The sequence below is a fragment of the Populus euphratica genome, unplaced genomic scaffold, assembly GCF_000495115.2.
Source record: "Populus euphratica unplaced genomic scaffold, PopEup_1.0 scaffold1.1, whole genome shotgun sequence".
NCBI classification, from domain to species: Eukaryota; Viridiplantae; Streptophyta; class Magnoliopsida; order Malpighiales; family Salicaceae; genus Populus; species Populus euphratica.
The window spans coordinates 1,789,274-1,803,055 of record NW_011499845.1 but is presented as its reverse complement, the minus strand read 5'-3'; positions in this window follow the sequence as shown (position 1 = coordinate 1,803,055).

Genomic DNA, 13,782 nt, shown 5'->3' with positions numbered 1-13,782 from the left:
TATCATCTATGGCCACCAAAGCAAAGCTAAAGTCTAATGCTTTTCGAACTCTCCTTTAAGTGCCTGCTGGTTGGTGGATAAAAGCATTGATTGGAGTCACCTGGAGAGTAGCAAACGTTTGAACTTCGAACTTCCATTTTAGAAGGACACCTGCTCCATAGATTTATTCTGAGGAGGGCCATTCATTTGCGAGGCGCAAAATTTGTTGATTTCTTGATAAAAACGCAGATGGGAAAGTAAACTTGTTGCGGAGCTAATGCTGAGTACATTAAAGGAATCTGCACTCGGGTACGATGAAGACTAGGGCAGGGAAGAAGGAAAAGATTATGAAAACGCTAATTTAGTTCTTGGGTAATTATTCATAGTTAATACAGCAACAAAAAGGTGACTACATATCATCAGTGGGGGACATGCATGCATGTGGATGCTTTGTTGGTGGCCCTCTCCCTAGCTAGTTAGCTAGCTAATTTTATACCTGGACTTCACTCTCTCGATACTGCTAGCACAGCAAATCTTTAATGGGATCTTCAGATGAGAAGCTGAATTACAAGGGAATAATTTTGTATGGGGAAAATATTGAGGAACAGAACTTGCTTTTTTCGGTTCATTTGTCATGGGGCCAACAACAGAATACCAATTTCCAATGGTCGATGATGTTCATCACTTTTCAGAAAAAAAGCATTCAGCGCATGGATGTTTTGCTATATATAAAGATATATTCAACTTTCCTCTCGCTTCTTGGTTGAAAACTGTATTAGCACCATTGCTGATGATCCGTAGATGTGCTTTGTATTTACATGTAAAGGGTGATGGGATTTGACTTCCATTCCTTAGAAACTTTATTATGACCCATCTTCTAATGCGCGCCAATTGTATCTTGTTACTTTAAGTGATACTTCATCATTCATACGTGTTGTGTCGTAGGTTGAACAATTCTTTTTAATATATAAAAAATATTTAAATATTATTAACATATTTTGTAATATAATATATATTGAATAGAATATTTTTTAAGTATTAATATAATGATATATTTAATAATATTTTTTAAAATATCAAAATGATAACACATGAGATTGATTTAGGCTAACATCTTAAATTTATAACTCGAATCATAAGATTATAATAATCCTGTAAAAAATAAATATAAATAAATTATAAAGGTTAATATTCAAACAATAGTAGCATTTCTAAATTAAAAAAAAAAAAAGAGATTCTTGTCATTGACTTGATTGTATTCAATAAACTTGATTAATTCAATAGCATGATTAAAAAACATCAACAAAAAAGTGATAATAATCAATTATAAAAAATAATTTACCAATATCATACTTAGAAGAAGAAGAAAGAAAAATCTGTTAAAGACTCAACATCTCTCCATTATGAACACTGCTTCCATCATGAAAAACAGCTCATCAAAATGATTTTAATACAGTTATAAAAAGTTATACGACCATAATAAAAGAAATTGCATACATTATCAAAGCAAACCAAATAAAATATTATGAAGTAAGTAACCCCTGTTTATAATAAAAGGGTTGTTTTGAAGGTCTATATGTATATATACATATAAAAATTAAAGAGAAAAGATAAAAAAAAAAAGGTTGTTTGTGCAAGGTCGATAAACTACACGTGTTGCTCAAGGAAAGATAGGCACCAAGACAATCTCGACTACATTGAGAGAGGTCGTCTTTGGCCAACCGATTTTGTTGCATGTTCCATGTGAACAAAACAAAGTAGCAGATGCTTTGCCACGTGCAATGCATATGTCAACTAGTTTGGTTTTGTAAATAATATTTTATATTTATTAAAATATTAAGTTATTTTTCATGCAACATGATTATAATAAAAGAAAAATAAGGATGAAAATATAGAAAAGCTCTCGGACACTAATTAAATAAATTATTTTTTAAAATTAATTTAATCATTTTAACTTTATGGTGATCAAAAAATTTAAAAAGCCCCAAAAAATTTAGTTAAATAAATCTTGATTTTAAAAATAAATTAATTATTTTACCTGCTCTACAGATATAAAAAACTCAACTTCTACTCAATTCTCTATCAACATGATGATAATTAAAAGTTATTCCTATGATTTTTTTTACTAAAGTTAATCTGTTCGTTACATCATTATAAATTTATAATTTATGTACATAATAAAACAGCGATTCCTTTTAGATTTTTTTTTTTATATTTAATATATCTCCTACTTATTGTCCTTTTTTTTTTCTTCCTTCTTTCCAGCTAGTATTCTCTTTTGAGTTCTGAGTGATGATTAGATGGGGGCCGTTTCACCGCCACCATTCTCCCACTGGTCGAGCTAAATCGTGGAGATGCACAAATTTGGTGGCCTGAATAAGCAGATGGAAGGCGCCTCTTTCTCACCTGTCGTGGCATATTTCTTTCCATATTAATGCATCACCCTGGCTTCTCTCTCTCTCTCTCTCTCTCTCTTGAGAGATGCTATAACTTTCACTGTATCAAATCCAAATGGATTTAACGACATTTATGATTTTCAACGTATTGATTCCAATTATCACATAATGTACACACGCTTTAATTACACAGATTTTCCTGAGCCGCTGCGCGCTGTCTTTGGTGAAAGGTCGTGTTTCGCGGGATTGAAATCTTGTGGCAGTCAATGTTGTTTTGCATTTTTGTGCAGGAACATCTAGCCACTTTCTTATTAAGATTACATTTTTTTTTTTTTTTGAAATACTTTACCAATTAAAGATGTTATATATATGAAATATTTATTATTAAATATTTAGCATGAAAAAATCACAATATTTGATGTTAAAAATATACAAATATAATAATGATAACATGTTGTAGTAATAAGACAACAAAGATGGTAGTTGTGGTAATAGTTTTGACGAGAATAGAGATGGTGGGATGAAGTGATGAGATTTTGGTAGTGTTAGTGGTATGGTGATGGCTGATGGTGAAGGTGGTGAAATTGGTGGGGGTCATGTAAATTATTGTATAATATTATTGATAAATTATTATTTATAAAATATTTATAGAATTTGATGAATTACAAACATTTTTTATAAAGGTTTACTGGAAAACGGAAAATATTTTAATTCAACATTTTTCATATAAAATATTTTATAAAAAAAATACAATAAAATCATAAAAAATATTGTATTGATTATTTTATGTAAAACAAACATCATTAAATCAATGAAGTACGCCTTCAGCTTATTATTTTATCTTTGATTGAGCCAATTTTATAATAGAATATACATTAAGTTCTAATCTATTTTTTTTTTAGATTTTTAGGATATTTCATCAAAATTGGTGGCATGATTTACAAATGAAAAAACGTGACATGGATAGTTGATGCATATTCAAATATAAACGTATTATTAAGTGATTAATCTTGATATGCTGGCTTGAGAATTTGACATGAATGATAGTTTAGAAACTTATTATTAATTACGTGATTAAAAGTGGCTGAATTAGAGATATAAAAACGGTTTTAAAAAATATCTCATCCTATAAAGACAAATTTAGCTATTCAACATTTTTTTTTTCTTCTTAAGATTGTTCTTGTAATAATGCCCCACCAAGCAAAAATGATTTCAGTTATTTTTATTAAACATGTCACTATGAGCACATATATATGACATTTCACGCAATTGTCAAGTGCATTAGCACCATTTATTCCGCCATAACGACGATTAATTACACCAACCAATGGGATATAATACAAAAAAATGATCCTTTCTTCCATCCTTTTCGGAAAAAACAAAACTAATCAGTTCAATTTCGTTATTTTTAGATTCAACATTCAAAAGCTCAATTTCTTTTATCTTCTCCGATGAAAATACGGTGCTCGTTTTCCCTTGTCATTAAACTTCATTAACTAAGAATCTGGCACGCACGTACACCAAACAAACCTTGATTAGCTAGTTTAAATCTTCGTGAGAAAATATTCACCAAGACTTTACGAACCAGCAAATTCTTCTCTGTACTCTTGTGAGGGGGTTGATCATAAGCTTACAGTTAAACATTGAAAGGAAATGCTCATAAAGGCAAAGGGGGGTCGGTCTATTTAATTAAGGACATGGATCTTAGGAGATAGATATGCTGGGTCTTTTTTAAGATCGGATTTGGATGGGAATTTAGAAATTCGGGACGTTATTCTATGTAGCATCCGGAGATAGATATGCTTTGGTATGGCGACGAACTTCGAGAGCCTCCGAAACTGTGATGATTTTCTAAGTTTTATGTATGTGTCTGTCCGAACACAAAACTAGAACGCCCAGGTTAAATTTTCGTTAGTTGCGAGTGGAAACTATATAGCAAGCATATCGAAGATTGATGGGACAAGTCCTGGCCGACAACAGTCAGTGGAAGTCTTGGCGCGATCTAATGCAGAGATAAAACTCCAATTATATATTTGGAATTGTAATCTTCCATCTCACGTAAAGTTTAAATCTATAAATAATTTTTACATTAGATTTCATATTATATAAAATGTAGCAATGCTACTTACTCCTTATATATTTAGCAATTCCCTGCAAATATAGAAACACATCTGCCAGATATTGCGGTTGATGTAGAAACACATACAAGGAGCAAGAACATGTCGTGCAATTAAAAGGGTGTTTGGTACGAGAGAATCCCCTATCAAGGCTTCTTAGATGTCAAAGAAATTGTATTTGGTTTTTTAGGGAATGCCAATTTATTAAGAAGCTGATATTAATTTATAGGACATCACTTTCTCTACAAACCAAGAAATGAGTCACCCTTCTTGACTAAAATGCCGCCACTATAAATTAATTTTTAGTGGACGAGCAAATGCCCTCATCTTTTTAATTATAGCAAAAGTGTTCAGCGTTGACAAGAAAACATTTAATATAATTTACCTGCTATCTTATTTTCCAAGAAATTAAATACATATTGTGTAATTTATTGGTAATCTATAAGACTCCCTTGCTTATATATGAACACAATTAACTAGGAAAAAAAATCATCATATTGCCAAATTATTTAAATTCTCTATGAATTCCCTAACATAAAACAAATATTGCCTGGTATCTTTTATTTACAATTAACCGAAGAATTCATGTTCCTAACAATCATGTTTTAAGAATATCTAAGGATTTGTATACCAAACATATATATCCAAGCCTACTTGAAATCTCTAGAGAGATGGCCTGTTATTCGCTCCACATTCTATATGACTTACATGGTCTGAGCTACAAACATGGGCTTTATTTTATATTAGTTTGAAAAATATGACCAAAGATAATTATGATAGAGAATTAAATTTTCTCTTGGTCTCGTCCGATCCGATGCTAACTAAGAGCTTGTCTGGCCCCTACTTTTCTAGATTTTATTGCTTTGTTTCAAAGCAAAATACCAAGAATTAAATATATTTAGTTGGAATTTTAAAAATTAGTTGTTTAACTTTAGAGAGTGAAAGGTTGTTTTTATAAAAACAATTTAAAAATAAATTAAATTACACTTAAAAAAAATATGAGAAGTGATGATTTTTACAGTATAAGTTTGTTTATTTTATTTAAAAGATAAAAATTTCTTCAAATTAATGTTTTGAAACTAACTGACTATCTTCAATCGTTTTTTTTATACATGGCAATTAACTGATACTTAACTATATAGTAAATAATCTTTAATATTTTAAAACTAACTAATCTTTATTGTTTTATTTTAAGTTTATTAGATCTCAACTTGTATTTCAAGAAACAGGGCTCCCTACTGTATTTATGATTTCATGGGAGTATAATAGAAATCTCAACGGCAGGTAATTAGGCAATTCATCTCCGTCATGTAACTAACTCCTATGGTGGTTGACAGGACACTAATTTCTTCACGGGAATGGAGTGTAAGCAAATAACAGAGGACCAAAGACAAGACCCCAGTGCTACCATTGATTTCAAAGGGCTCTGACTCGAAAACCCCACTTGCCGGAATTAGGAGGCCACTCAAATCAAACCATCTTAAATAGTTTAGGCCATGGTAGAAGCAAACCGCCAATCCCCGTCGTACTCATAATTGTGGAAGCATCTTCTGGCCACTTGTATGTTCGTTGCCATATTTGGTATGCACATGTCCTGTAGTGCTTTTCGCGTCCACCAAGACCATGTTTTATAATGGCTACGATCATTGAAGTCGAGCAACAATATATATAATCAAAGGTCCCTGTTTTTATAGTGGAGTTCTCTATTTGTTAGTAGGAGATGCGTATGACCATGGAAGTAATCCTTGAACTGTGGATAAAGTTTTTCTTTTCCACGTAAAGAGGCAATTATGGAGGCGTTGAAAGGTTAAACAAAGTGCACATGAACAGAAATAGGGTGGGTGTGGCTTGGTGAACTACCTCCTATTGCTTTGGATTTTACCCTAAATAGGAAGTTGTGTATATGTTTTCTGCTAGTGGGGGAACCCAGTTCTTATCTTCCTTTAGTTTCCTAACTTTTGACTATTTTTCGCTTTCTCAAGAACGGATAGAGTATATGTTTTAAAACACATTACTTGCAGAAAGATGTGCTCGTTCTGGGAAAGAGCTTGGTCACTTTCTGCTGCACCGTGCACATGTGAGAATCAAACGAGAAAACGGGAAAGAATAGAGACGTTGGGTTGGATCCATTGAATAAGCCGTATCATAAAAGACCCAGCCTCGTCATTCGAGAAACTTGACGACCGAGTAGATACGTGGATTTTGGTAGGCTTGCCTTGGATTCCGGCTGTTTTGGGTTTATATGCCTGAGTTCGAGCTCATAAATGCTTATTCCTAGCCCAACACAGAAGGACTCGTGCGGAACCATCGGTTTGAGAGGTTTTTTCGGAAGAATAAAGTGCGACTAATAGTTTTCGTGGTTATAATAAATTATTTTATAAAAAATAATTTTAGTTGAGGTTAGTTTAATATTTATATATATTTAATTAAATTTATAGTTAAAATTGAGATTAAATAAAAAATAATTTAATATATTTGGTTAAATATATTTTTCAAATTAAAGTTATAAAATAACCAAAAAAGATATATATATATTAATATTAATAATTTTTAATTTAATATTGTATATTTAAAAACCACTATTATGTCATTAAATAAATAATATTTTATATCAAATATTTTTAATTATTTAATTAACTTATTTATAATTTTATCACATATAAAATTTATTCGATAAGGACTATAGTTTTTATATTTTTTTGAGTGTACAACAAAATTAGGTAAAATATCATTAGAATTAAAATTAAAATAATGATTAAATTCTACAAATATTACGTTATTGTATAATTTTCGATTAAATTCTACAAATATTACATTATTATATAATTTTTTTTAATTTATATAGTGTTATTGGATAATATTAAATATTAATTCTTAATTGAAATATAATTAAAATATTTTTTTTTTCAAATTAGATATGGTTGATAAATAATAGAGTCACCTTAACAGAATAATTTTTTTTTTATGCTCCGGAAGATGATTTTCATTACCTACTGGACTTTGCATGTGAATAGTCTCAAGTAAATTAATTCACTTAGCAATGTAGATGATGAAGATAATTGTTAAGAAACAAATATGAAAAACTCCAACTAAAAAAAAGGTAAAGAAGTAAACAACAAATTGAATAGGCCCTTGAATTTTTTCTTTCTCTTGTCAATAGGTGGTTAAAAGTGAAAAAACAGTAATTTTGTACTTTATCAAGACTGATAATACAAACTCAATTTTTAATAAAATTTATTTTTAAAATCTATATTTAAAATATTTATCAAACTATTATAAATTATAATTGGAACAAAATAAAGTTACAACCACAATACCAAAAGTTACAACAAAAGTGAATTGAATGTGACAAAAGACATTTATACATTTACTTATAAATTATATAAACGTGTCATGTAGTTAAAAGAAATTGGAGGTACTGGTTTGATGGTTAAATAGTAATTGTGTCTTCTTTCTAGATTTATTAAGTTTAAACCTTCTCGATAAAATTTAAATAAATATATTAAATTCATCTGAATACATTACACCACTGTAAATCATGTGTTCAATGGGGGAATTTATGTGCCTTCATTATGTTTTTTTTGGCCCATTATGTCTCCTTGTTGAGCTAAACATAACACGCGGTTAGTGTATTATTATCTGAGTGTGCATTTAATATAATATGTATCATGTGTTCAAATTCGAAAACACAGACGCTGGAGAAGCTACTATCCAGCCTTTCAACTTGCAGTTCTATGTGCATTTAATACAATATGTATATAATTTTACTTTTAACCGTATATTTAATCAGACAATTTTTTATATGCTTAAATTTATCTCAATGATTTGTTTAACTTTACCTGGATTCCTATCACCACTTTTAGAAACTGTGTCACGGCGTGTTTGGAATGGTAATTTTTTTAAAATAAATATAATTTTTTAATTGTTTTAGGTGGATACTACATCAAACATTAAAATTTCTATATATATATATATATTTCCCACGGATGCGATATATATATATATATATATATTTCCCACGGATGTATATATCTATCTGCAGTCGACTAGAATGGTATCCTTGAGAGGAGGTCTAGGCACTGAACATTCAAAATCTTTCGAGCGAAAAAAGGGCGTCGATTGCTTGGATTCACGTAAGAACCCACTTGTTAAGCAAAAATTGATCCATGGTTAGATGGGCCATGTATCAAAGGTGGGGCCTAATATGCACTTAGCTATTCAAACCCAGCAAGTGAGATCCAAAAATCTGCCAAGGCCTGAGTGTATGAGATGACTAGAATTCAAACTCACGGGTCACCTCGCCACTCCTCGTCACCACAGTACGGTGTATTGGTTTCGAGATCTCGTTGAAAAAAACTCCAAACAAATTCAAGAGATAAAAAGATGTGTTCGTTTTCCAATCATCTTATCTCAAATTTCGAGTTTGGATCTAAACAGTAATGCCAGATAGTAAAGCTTCGATGTTATAGGTTCACTTCGGTTTTCCTTTTTTTTAAAGAAAAAAACTAGAAACAGATGGACGTGATAATTAAATTATTATTTTTCGAGAATTAGGAAGAGGTTTTTAATTGTGCAGCAATGCGTCAAAAATCCAAAAACTTGTTTAATTAAGATCTCAAGGAAAAATACATCCTAATTCGATGGAGGCAATGGCTTTTCATGGGACTAGATAGGTTGAATACATGTGTCAGGTTGTAATTATCGAGGAATTAAGGTTTTTTGTTTTTGTACTTAAGTTTTTTACCTTTAATACATTTTAATACCCTGATATGAAAAATAAATTTAAAAAATAAAAAAAATTATTTTAAATTATATTTAAATAAAATATATTTTTAAAAATAACCATAATTATAATTCAAAACTCTACTTAAATATGCTAGAAAATGTCAATTCTCTTAAAAATCTGATCAATATTTGACTAAACTGAATTAGGTTTGATTGATTTTAATAGAATATCAGTATATCTAATTTATAATAGTTATCTAAATCGGCTGTATAGTTGTTATTATCATCATGGGTGTTATTTAACTACTTGCTGACCAATTTTAAAATTAAAATTTAACAACTCTTCTCTTTCGTGAATCTCCTTCTTCCTTTTTCTTGGTACAACCGAATCATTATTATTATGTACATTACCGAACTACTTGCTAATAATTTTAAACCCATGACTTGCCCGAATTTAATAACAATTTTTTTGGAGGCCTTAGCATATTACGTGCTTGTATGAATTTCTATATTTCTTTTCTCCCTTTGTTTTCGGGTGCAATCATGGATCTTCTATTGAAAAAATACAAGAGATTTGTAGCGTATGGCAGGCTTGTGTGTTCACATGAATGGAGAAGCAGCAAGTCCACGCTTCCTAAAATTAAGGCTACTATTATACCGGGTTCATCCTCGACAAATACAAGAAAACACTTGTTGACCGTAGGTATATGTCCTATTCAATCCATCTCCACGGCATCTGGCATGAATAATTAATAGCCATTATACTGCGAATTTTTGCTCCTTTCTCCACTATACAACATCAGTAACTATCACAACCTAATATATGTCACTGGATTTGGTCGGGGAATGTTTTAGAGTGATTTGATAATTGTTTTTTAAATTTTTTTATTTTAAAATATATTAAAATAATATATATATATATATTAAATAATTTATAATATCAACATTTTAAAACAATTTAATAACAAAAAAAATATTTTAATTTAAAAAATTATGAAACACGGGATACACCGAAACCCGGCATAACCTATTATAGTCTTTGGTCAATCTGGAGACCGCGAATACTCGATTTTTCCATGCCAAACTTTGAAAATTCGTACAAAAAATCAGCATCTCCCAACGGATATGCATGATTCCTCTATATATTCACAGGGACGGTTTTGGATGGCTATGGTTTCCTGGCCACCTGTCGGGGAATGTTTTAGAGTGATTTGATAATTGTTTTTTAAATTTTTTTATTTTAAAATATATTAAAATAATATATATATATATATTAAATAATTTATAATATCAACATTTTAAAACAATTTAATAACAAAAAAAATATTTTAATTTAAAAAATTATGAAACACGGGATACACCGAAACCCGGCATAACCTATTATAGTCTTTGGTCAATCTGGAGACCGCGAATACTCGATTTTTCCATGCCAAACTTTGAAAATTCGTACAAAAAATCAGCATCTCCCAACGGATATGCATGATTCCTCTATATATTCACAGGGACGGTTTTGGATGGCTATGGTTTCCTGGCCACCTCCCCGAAGTTTGAAAAGTTTCAAAAAAAGTACCCATGTGCTTATCAATTTTTTTAAAAATATTTTTATTAAATACCCCCTTCAAAATCTAAATTATTAGGTCTCCCTTACTAATTATGTGTTTATTTTAGAGGTGGAAGTTGAGGTTTAGGTGTTGGATTCGTCAAAAACATTAAAAAAAATAGTTTTTATAGTTAAATTTTATGTTTAATTAAGTTGTAACAAATCACAACTGCAACTACAAAAGTTAAAACAAATTTCTTTTAAAGAGCATTTGAGTCGGGTAAACATGCCACTTGTCGTTTCCAGTTCCCTAATGAATATGTTTTTTTCTTTGATATTGCTCATACTTTATTACAGTGAATTGCAGGAAAAATTTTCAGGTAACGTCTTTCTCTTCCCAAACCTTAAATCACTGGATCTATCATATAACGAAGGCCTCACTGACTCTTTTTCTTCGTTTGATTTAAGTAATGTTCTTTCTCTGTTGGGTCTTTCTAATACAAGAATTTTAGTTTGTTTAGAAAACAACTTAATTAGTAATCTAAAGTCATTAAAATATGTCTCTTCATAATTGTAACATTATAAGGTCAGATCTAACCCTGCTCGGTAATCTCACATAGCTCATCTCTTTATAGCTCTCAAATAACAATTTTAGCGGTTAGCCCCCATCATTATTTGGTAATCTCATACAACTCATTTATTTAGACTTCTCAAGTAACAATTTTAGCGATCAGATCCTATCATTATTAGGAAGCCTTATGCAGCTTTATGTGTTGAATCTCGATTCCAAAAAATTTATGGGTTAAGTTTCAGATTCTTTGGATAACTTAATCCATCTTTCAGAATTAGATTTATCAAATAATCAACTAGTAGGCCTTATCCATTCTCAATTAAATACTCTTTCAAATCTACAATATCTATATTTATTTGATAACTTGTTCAATGAAACAATATCATCCTTGATGAATCCTCAATCTTATTATTGTCAAGATCAAGAACTTGTAACATTGTGCAGTTGATGAGTAAACAAGTTATTGTTTCATTGAACAAGTTATCAAATAAATATAGAGATTGTAGATTTGAAAGGGTATTTAATTGGGAATGGATAGGGCCTACTATTTGATAAATTTAATTTTGAAAGATGGATTAGACTACCTAAAGAATCTGGAACTTGACCCGTAAATTTATTGGAATCGAGATTCAACACATAGAGCTATACAAGGTTTTCTAGTGATGATGAGATCTGACTACTAAAATTGCTATTTGAGAGGTATAAAGAGGTGAGCTGTGTGAGATTACCGAGCAGTGTTAGATCTGACCTTATAATATTGCAATTACGAAGAGACATATATTATAATGATTTTAGATTATTGATTAAGTTGTTTTCTAAACAAACTGAAATTCTTGTATTAGAAAGACTCAATAGAAAAATGACATTACTTAAATTAGATGAAAAAAAGGAGTCAGCGAAGCCTTCATTATATGGCATATCTAGTGATTCAAGGTTTGAGAGGAGAAAGATGTTATCTGAAAATTTTTCCTGTAATCCACTGTAAGAGAGTATGAGTGATGACAAAGAAGAAGAGAGATGCATCTAGTCCTGTATTTAAACATTCTTATGGACTGAATTTACAAACAAAAATAAATATTGGCAATGAAAATTAGAGCTAATTTTCTAATTTTCTCCGACAGGCAATTTTTTGAAATTTCGAACCCCATAGAAAAAAAAAAAGGAAAGGAAGAGGAAAAAGAAAAAGAAGACGATAATGATAATAAAGGGAAAGGAGAGGAGGAAAAGAGCGTTCGAGTCAATCTTTCCATGGTCACAAGGGGAAGAAGCTAGAAAGTGAAAGAAAAGCCATTTTGCGTCACACAATTCATGAAGAAACCACATTATGATGCGAGGCGTGGGTTGTATTTTACTTATCATGATGATCCCCACGAGAAGCAGGAGGCTATACCATACCAGTAAAATGATCAACGGGCCCTACATCAGACTTGACCAATAATTAACGAGTCAGACCTCATCAGACAGAAAGACTTCTTACCCGTGAAAATGAAAACGAACTGCCTTGAATCTTACTGCCTGTGTAACCCTCCACCGAATTTGAGGAGAAAAATAGTTTAAATTGATGGCAGAGAATGTTGTTAATATTTTAGGGCCCTGGAATGTAGAGGAAGCTGTCCATTTACACGTTTAATACAAAAAAAATTCGAAGCATGGTTTATTTCATGGGAGTTACGGAACATGAACACAAGAACAGGGCAAAAATCTCTAGTCTAACGATGCTTATTTGCTTAGAACCCTCTAGAAAATAAAGTCGGAGATGAGAACGAGCATTATTGTGGATTTTGAAAAGCAACCAACCGCTGGGATTAAAAAACCAGGGCCCTAGCTATCATGATTTTGCTGTGACAATATGCAATCAATCAATCGTTTGGTATCACCTTCACACCTTTTTTCCGCCAAAGCCAAAAAAAGCTAAGCATGCATTTTAATTTTCTCACATGAAAAGGATTGTAAATTCGGGCAATGTTACCGACTTACTGGGAATCTTCATGTGCACAAGGTAAAACAGAGCTTTCTCGAGAATTTTTTATCCTTCAGCGAAGCGAAACAAAGTTTCTATTTTCTACTGGGCTGACACCCTGGAGGGCGGTGGCTTATATTGCTGGATGTGTTTTATGATTAATATTTTGTAATAGTTTTAATGTGTAATATTAAAATAAAAAGAATATTTTAATATATTTTTCAACAAAAAAATCACTTTAAAAAATGCTATGGACTTCACTGCAATATCACGCAACACCCACTGCATAGAGGCAAATAAAAACCACTCATGGGTTCATTGATATAAAGAGGAGGAGGAGGAGGAGGAGATATCACCTTGCATTTTTTATCGGTACTAGAACAAATGAAATTATCCAATTAAGTACATGAAATGCAACTGCAATTAAATAAACATCCGCAAACAAAATTAGACTACCTCGACAAGCAGTCCTCTCAAAAGCTCTCAAGATACAG